Here is an 8,999-nt window from a genome sequence, read left to right on the forward strand (position 1 = left end):
TATATCCGGTGGACACGAAGTGCCTCAAGATGTCCAACAGCAAACCTGGCAGTCTGGGAAAGGGAAAATTCGAAAATAAGAGGTACGCATATGTATGTTTCGCTGTGAAAATCATAATTTAGATCAATTTTACAGATCTGAACAATAACATCCAAACTCTCTTGAAATATATTCGTTACTTTTACCAACCAAAATATTCTCTAGAAAAACATTATATGGCAGAACAACGTTTGCCGGGTCAGCTAGTAACGTATATTATAACATGTGCATTCTACATGTCATTGCCACGATTTTCGCATTCGGTGAACTACGGGGGTCGTTCAAAAAATAAGTTTCAATGCCCCAGAAATCGCGGAAAAATAAAGTAAGGACCAAAAACAAGGTGATTTACGTAATCTACGTTTTATTTTCTATTTTTCTACATAATCGCCGTAACGTTCGAGGCATTTTTCATAGCGTGGCACGAGTTTTTCTATTCGGAGCCCGAGTGCGTAGTGCGTAGCGTCCAACTTTTTTAAGTACGATGTAACTGCGTCACGAATTTCTTCGGTGTTATCGAATCGTTGACCGCCGAACGCCCGTTTCATCACCGGGAATAAGTGATAGTCGCTAGGGGCGAGGTCTGGGGAGTAAGGGAGTAATCAGTCAACTCTATATACACAGCTATGGTTTTGATATCACATATTGCATATCACAAAACAATAAAATAAACCAAGAAGAAGATGAAGAAGTCAAAACGAAGAGAGAAAGATTTATTAAATTTTGTTGAAATAAAACAAACACTCACCAAAATCCAACAATAACAACGCCAGTGCAAAAGCCATCATCCAGCAACACCATTGACATGACAACATCAAAAATTCTAAAACTAAAAAAAGGGAAACACGAAACGCTCTGGAAGGCAATCAGTTTTGGGGGAGGAAGAGGCCTGTCTCTCGATTGACACGAAACGTTTAAAGACGTCCTTGGCATTTCTGCGAGCCATGAAAAGGGAGAATAATTTAAATAAATAACGTTTTTCTTCTCCACTTCAATCGAATCTCACCCGTGAAGTAGGAATCTCTGTGGAGTACTATCTTTTTGGGGGTAATAAATCAAAAATATAATAGATATATTGGTAGTGTTATTCAACAATGTTTGCCAATAAATAAGAAAAATAATCTTTTTAACACTCCAATCCATATTTTACGGGTGCCCAGAGTTAAGAATAATACAATTTATTGCATTAAAATCCATTCCAACTTTCGAACAAAGATCAATTTCGTTAGCGCAAACATCAAATGGAATAACAACGCTTGTTGTAGAACAAATGCGAATTGAATTTTCCAAATTTCCCCATTTTCCTTCAAAGTTTTCCGAAAATAATCAATTGTCATGTTTTGTTGAAATATGTGAATTATTTTTATGGGACCCTCTCTCCATTCCAGAGGAGAGAGGGGTGTGCTACCATCATAGAAACATTTCTCGTACCCAAAAACCCTCAAATCCCAAATTTGGCTCGATTTGCTTGATTAATTATCGAGAAATTTGTGTTTCATTTGTATGATAGCCTCCTTAAGTCACTTAAAACTTTTTTTCATTTGATCCATTTGTTTATTTTAGGCTCACTAGCATTTCAGCCGTAACGGAGCCGAATTTTGATCGTGTGCATGTCACATGTTTATCATATCTATAAATAGCACATTACAGTTGCCATTTTCGGCATAAGAGTATTCCTTCTGTTCTTTCATTATTCAGTTATACCACCGGACAGCGGAGCGGATTCCATAAAAACTTTAAACTTTGAACATAAAAAAAAAGTCGGCACAAGTCTCGAACTGGCCAATGAACCTTGAGAATTCATCCGCAACGGTTCACGTGGCTTAGAAGAACAATTTTGCAATGAGTGCTTTACATCCGACCTCCGAGCAGTAAGATATTTAATTTTATGCCATTTCCAGATTTTAATATAAATGAACTGATGTTTCTGGTAATGATTTCCACCTGAGGGCTTCTTTCGCGTGGAAATCGCGTCTTATCAATGATGTCAGCCAAATCAAACAAACCTGTCTGTGTTCTACACCATCCGTGAATTTAATTAAGACAGGCTATATGAAAACGATGGTGACGATGGAGATGTTGATGTTGATAGAGTGGTCTGCTCGTTATAAATTTTTCAATATGATGGTGACATTATTTTTCAAAATCAAAAGGGAGGAACATTTTACGAAAAGCTTCGTGACAATCATTCGTGAAGTGATGGAGGTGGGAGAGACCATCACCGTTAGTGGTAACTGAAATTATTACCGATCAATCTTCTCTCCATTGACAGAATAAATTTCCCACACAATTTTAGATGGATTATTGGGCTAACATGTCAGTGCTATCCCCGATGTACCCTTACAAATATGAGTATAACATGTCACCATTCTCACCACTATCATCATGTATGTTGTAGTCTCGTGGTACCCTGCTAGGATCAATGAAACAGGTTAAACCAGCTCGAGAATCAACCCCCTGGGAAACCCTTTTTCCAACACCCGGAGAGTGGTCGAATGGTTTGGAACAATGGTTGACATAGAATGTATGTCTTAGATAATATCGATTAAAGATTTGGCGTTTCCTGTTTTGTTGAGCACCCAATCAAGAATTTCCGAAAAAATACTCTGCTTTTGTCTGATGGAAAGGTGAAAAGGTGGACGGATATCATGAAGCACAAATCATTGCGCTAATTTGGATGCATCATACAGTTGTTCTTTTGTATTTTCTTCTCTCTAACCAATATTCGTTTTACCGAAGATGCTCCAGGCAATGCCCGGACAAGATCTAAGTTCTCCTCAAACACAGCAGTGATAAATCATAATTAAACATAAATTTAATTAAACTATTGGCTCTAATTTGTCTCTGTGATGCTCCAAACGCTGTTGAATGCAGTCACGTTTATCATCATCAGCCAGACGATGCTGCTTTTCTGTTGCCACTACTGCTGATGGTGCACAGGATGCTCTGAAGGATTTAAGCCATTGACCGCGATACAATTTGTAGTTGTTGGAAGTAATAAAAGCAGGATAAAGTAGCCACAATAGCACCGTCGTCTCCCCCTTGCGCCGGATTGAATCCAATCCATTCAAAGCCACTGAGAATGAAGGACCAATGTTTGTCAATATTCCAATCCTTGTGGTGGGACACAATGAATCAATTCATCGGACGGAGGCACTCAAAGGTGCAAGTGCGCCACTTTTCCTGCTTCGCCTGGGCACAATTTACCAATCATCGAGCATCAGAGTGACAGACAAACTGTTCTCCTGGCTGCTGCATCCTGTACAGATAATGGCTAACTGTATTGTTTACTGCTCACAGTATTCCGTCGAACGCGATGAGTTGCTGGCCACAGAGTGAGGGGGGAGGGGGAGGTCAGATGGAGAATAGTATCGGGTTAATTGAAATCCTGCCTCTCAGTCAGATGAATGGGAGCACGCATCGCCTAACAATGGCCGCTTCACCAGCAGGCAGGGAAGGATTCAATTTAGTTGAAGTTTATGCGATGGGAAATGGATCGCACCGGAAAATTGCAATTAATCGCTATGAATGTTATTTACGGTACTTTGAGCAGAACATCCGACCGGCAGTTCGCTCCTTGATCCGGGTATTTTTTGCTCTAATCGAATAAAGGCTTTGACTGGGAGAACAAAATTTTTCAATTCTAGTGAATACAATAGCACTGTAGCGCTATTGATTTCAATCTACTTTACTGTTCGGAATACAATCATTCTATGGTTTCCGAAAATGTTCAAAAGAGTTTGTCTTTAATTTTTATTTAATATTTTCAAACAATGTTTGACTTTTGACTTTTTTTTAAATATATTTAAATTTTTATATTTTGACAGTGTGATATGGTCAAAATGATCGGTTTGATAGGAATATGTACATAAAAACTGTCTGTAGTTCTAGTGTTTAAGTTTACGTGAAACATAAGAGTGTTCCCATTCAAAAAGAATTATAGGAGGTTGTGTCCAAGACACGACCACTTTGTTGACGTAGAACTACGCTGTAGTTTAATTCAAGTCGCTTGTTTATCACTGTCAATGTTATTTTAAATGCTACGAAATTTTAGAAATAACCATTGTACCAATTTGGTCACCCTGAAATATTGTTTTCTTGTGGAATCATTTGTAGATTATTGTTTGATGATTTATTCTTGTCCTCGCAGAACAATACATGCTCGAGATAAATGCAATCATCATCCTTAGTGAAGAAAGTTTTGCTACTGGCAAGCGAAACCAAATCACATACAAAATTCCAGGACGACATTTACTTTCTTGGTGACTAAATAAACGAAATAAACTCTTTCTTTCTCAACAACCTCGAAAGTAGCACCTCGAGAGTAGCACTTCATTATGGTCAATATTAGCGCAAATACAATTGAAGGGAGTTTTGCAACTGGCACGCGGACCCAAATAACTTAATAACTTATATTTTTTTGGTGCACAACCTTAACACTCGCTTCACCATAGCGTCAGTTCAATGCATTGCTGCAATGTCAAAGGCACCAACGAATCCTTTATGATGACGGAAAACAAACAATGTCAACTGCTTCGCAAATATTCGCCTCAGCAGAGATTCATTAATAATACCCCAGCGCAAATATTTCCCTCCCGCTATCTCCCTTCCTTGTCACGACGTTCGGATCGATATGTCCACCCGCAACAGCGCAATACGTCAAAACGCACGCACGTACGCACACAAATATCCATATATCGATGACTTGAAGCAATTAAATATACACTCACTTATCTCCGTTTTGTGCTCTTCTCAACAGAAGCCTGTCTCCGCCTAGATAGGTTCTAAGCGTAGTTCCAGAGTGTTGAGATGAGTAGAGTAGAGAAACCTGTCCACAGCGCCAATAATGTCTCCGCCTAGAGAGGTATCTGAGCAGAGTTCCGAAGAGTTGATGGGTAGAAATGAGATCGAATATAGACAAGCAGGTTTGATCTAGGGGCTGTCCACATACCACGTGGACACAAAAAGCACGATTTTAGACTCCCCCTCCCCCTTCGTGTACAAGCGTGGACATTCCTGAATATTTTTTAAAATAAAAATTACCAAGTAAACACCTCGATTGCACCATTTAGTTCCCTTTCAAATTTATTTCATGTTAGATTTTGTTTATTTGAAAGGACTGTTTCAAATGACATTTCCACTCACACGAATAAAAAGTTAGGAGTTCAAGGGTTTAGAGGCGTATGAACTGAAACAAAGAATGTCAATAGGAGTTAAGGAAGTATTGAAAGCCGAATACGTTGTTTGGATAGATTGGAAACTAAGGATGGCCTACGAATTATAAACTTGTTGTAATTCGTGCGAAATTTGTTGTTATTTTGTAAAGAAGTGACATTTTTTAAATTTTTTGCAAATTACTCGAATTTCAATTCCTCGCGAATGTGTACATTTTTGAAAAAAGTAATGCAAGTGAAAAATTAAATCTTTGCGTTCGTATAACTGTTCTCAGCCAAAAAACATTTTGAGGGACTGTTTCGAATGATGGCACACGAACGAGAGTTTTAGAATACACTGGAGTCGCTTTATACGCGGAGGATACGTGCCGCGTAAGCAAAAACCGCGTAAATTCCTAAATCCGCGTAAAAAAACGCGTAAATTCCAAAATCTGCGTAAAAATAAACTCGATAATTTTCAAAGTCCGTGTAAAAATATAACAAACAATGAATTAGTAGTTTAAAATGCAACCCATACTCTAACAATTGTTTACCTAAATTTTTTTTGCATGCTACAACCATGTATCTCCATATCAACCATGTATCTGTATCTTATTTTATTTCTCAGCTACTAATCAGTGATACAATACAAACTTATTTCGTGAAATGTCACACGAATTAGCATATTGAATTTTTACGCGGTTAATGCGTGCCGCGAAAAAATAAACCGCGTAAAAAAAGCCGCGTAAAATAAAACCGCGTATAAAAAAAAGACGGGTGGGTAATGTCGGGGACATAACCGGAGTGACGTAGGACTATACAAAGGGGACAGCTTTTGTTAAATATATATTTTAAATATATTGTTTTATTTTCTTCACCTACGTGAATACCTACCTATCTACCTGAAAAATGAATTAGTTTACTGTTTACTCTTTATGAATATGTTGATGGTTCTGAAAAGAACCTTTGGTGTTGTGTTTGTGTTATCACTCGATATTCCCATATTGTTCGGTTAAACCTTCCTGTTTAGCTATTGCGTTTGCCACTCGCCACAGCTTTCACAGTTGGAAAATTTCTTCCCATCCAGCTTGTGACATATTTTACAGTAAATTACATTCAATGGCACGTCGCATTACCACCACTCAGTGCCGGATTGGAGGTAATTTTAACCTGTAATTGAACATTTGCGATGACAGTGGTACAGTGTCGACTTTCAATGTGGGGTCATAATTTGGATCTCTATGTTTACAAAAATGTCCAACTAAATAAGTCGCATTACATGTCCGTCCAATTAGCTAAATGTCGAACTAATTGTAGATTACTGTACTTTAAATCTGGAAACAATTTAAGAATTGGTGAAAATTGAATAATCAGGAAAGTCCCCAACTATCAATAAGCTCAGAACAACTGCCAAATTCACATACTCATCAGATCCTGGAAAACAAATTAAGAAAAAAAAATTTATGTTTTATTATTATTTCGGATAATGTTTTAAAAAGCATTGAACTGTATTTCCTAAACTCTTTTTTGGAAGGTTTAATGGCCCTGAAAAGCGCCTTGTTTTATGGAATGGTTCCAATTTAGAAAACTTTGTACTCGTGGTTTTGAAAAAAACCATTTCGAACGCCCTCGATGCCGCCTTGTTCTGGATTTGCCGCCAAAGCAGTTTGTATAAAGAACAAACTTTTTTTTTCTGTTACCTGATGCCGTTTTGCGATTGCGTTTGCCACTCGCCACTCGCTGCAACTGCCTGTTGTCTTGATGTCCACCGAACCGAATGTGTTATGTTCCGAATGCAGGTTTTCTTATCGTCGCGAGCAGCTTTGCCAGCTAACTCGATCACTCCGGCGGCCGAAACTATATAACGCCGGCTAGGTGGACTGGTGCACTGGTACTAACGCGAACGGCCTAGCTACCTTTTCCGGTGCAATTGGCGGATACACCTACGGGAAATTGCAGACCACCACGGTTCGAGCGGGATTTTGCCTTTCCCTTAACTTGTCCTCCTTCGTTACGTCCACGATGCCGATGCCGTACAACCACACGGGTTTACGGATTGAAAGAAAATAAGATATTTTTTTGGGGTCCGCGTGTTTTATACTCTAGCGGTACACACTCACAGGATAGAGACAAATCGGCAGACTCAGCCAAAGGGGCGAGTCCAACGAGACGAACGAATGAGCGTTAAAAGGGAGCGATGGCAAAAAAATACATTCATTACGATTTGTTCGCTCGTTGGATTCACATACAGGCTAAAAAAGGTCATTTTCAGGATCACAAAAAGTCTAAAGAGTTTATTGTTTTGTTATCACTCGATATCCCCATCTTGTTCGGCTAAACCTTTCTGTTTAGCGATTGCATTTGCCACTCGCCACAGCTTTCACAGTTGGAAAATTTCTTCCCATCCAGCTTGTGACATATTTTACAGTAAATTACATTCAATGGCACATCGCATTTCCACTACTCAGTGCCGGATTGGAGGTAATTTTAACCTGTAATTGAACATTTGCGATGACAGTGGTACAGTGTCGACTTTCAATGTGGGGTCATAATTTGGATCTCTATGTTTACAAAAATGTCCAACTAAATAAGTCGCATTACATGTCCGTCCAATTAGCTAAATGTCGAACTAATTGTAGATTACTGTACTTTAAATCTGGAAACAATTTAAGAATTGGTGAAAATTGAATAATCAGGAAAGTCCCCAACTATCAATAAGCTCAGAACAACTGCCAAATTCACATACTCATCAGATCCTGGCAAACAAATTATGAAAACATCAATTTGTGTTTTATTATTATTTTGGATAATGTTTTAGAAAGCATTGAACTTTATTTCCTAAACTCTTTTTTGGAAGGTTTAATGGCCCTGAAAAGCGCCTTGTTTTATGGAATGGTTCCAATTTAGAAAACTTAGTACTCGTGGTTTTGAAAAAAACCATTTCGAACGCCCTCGATGCCGCCTTGTTCTGGATTTGCCGCCAAAGCAGTTTGTATAAAGAACAAACTTTTTTTTCTGTTACCTGATGCCGTTTTGCGATTGCGTTTGCCACTCGCCACTCGCTGCAACTGCCTGTTGTCTTGATGTCCACCGAACCGAATGTGTTCTGTTCCGAATGCAGGTTTTCTTATCGTCGCGAGCAGCTTTGCCAGCTAACTCGATCACTTCGGCGGCCGAAGCTATATAACGCCGGCTAGGTGGACTGGTACACTGGTACTAACGCGCTCGGCCTAGCTACCCTTGCGGGGAACTCCAGATCAACACGAGCGGGAACTCCAGATCAAGGTTCGAGCGGGATTTTGCCTTTCCCTTCACTTTTCCTCCTTTGCCATATCCAACCATGGCTGCTTGTGTTGGTTTGTTGATGTGAGGTGATGCGAAACGATGTGGTGTACGGTTCGGTTGAGAATGATCGTTACGGCAGCGGAGAGGGGATTTTTAAGCTGACTGGCTGGCTCGAGAATTACGCATGTGTGAGACTGCGACCAATGTTTCGTTCATTTTTTTTTCTTTTTCCTTTCCAATCGTGCTGCGTTGTATTCCGCTGCTGCTCTGGTTGCCCGTTTTGGTCGGTACGATTTGAGGAGCACAAAATGGACCAATCAAAAATGGGCACATAGTGTATTTGGACAATGGTTGATATTTCACAATTATTCAATTATTTATCTCAAGAAAAATGAAATGTTATTCGTTATGATAGATGCGTAGATATATTTCCTATCAATTGATGCAAAAACCTTCGCGATCTATTGAGAAATGCTCGAGTTATAAGCGTTCCAAATCTTGCATTTTTTCCTACTTGTTCAG

The sequence above is a fragment of the Toxorhynchites rutilus genome, chromosome 1, assembly GCF_029784135.1.
Source record: "Toxorhynchites rutilus septentrionalis strain SRP chromosome 1, ASM2978413v1, whole genome shotgun sequence".
Taxonomy (NCBI): domain Eukaryota; kingdom Metazoa; phylum Arthropoda; class Insecta; order Diptera; family Culicidae; genus Toxorhynchites; species Toxorhynchites rutilus.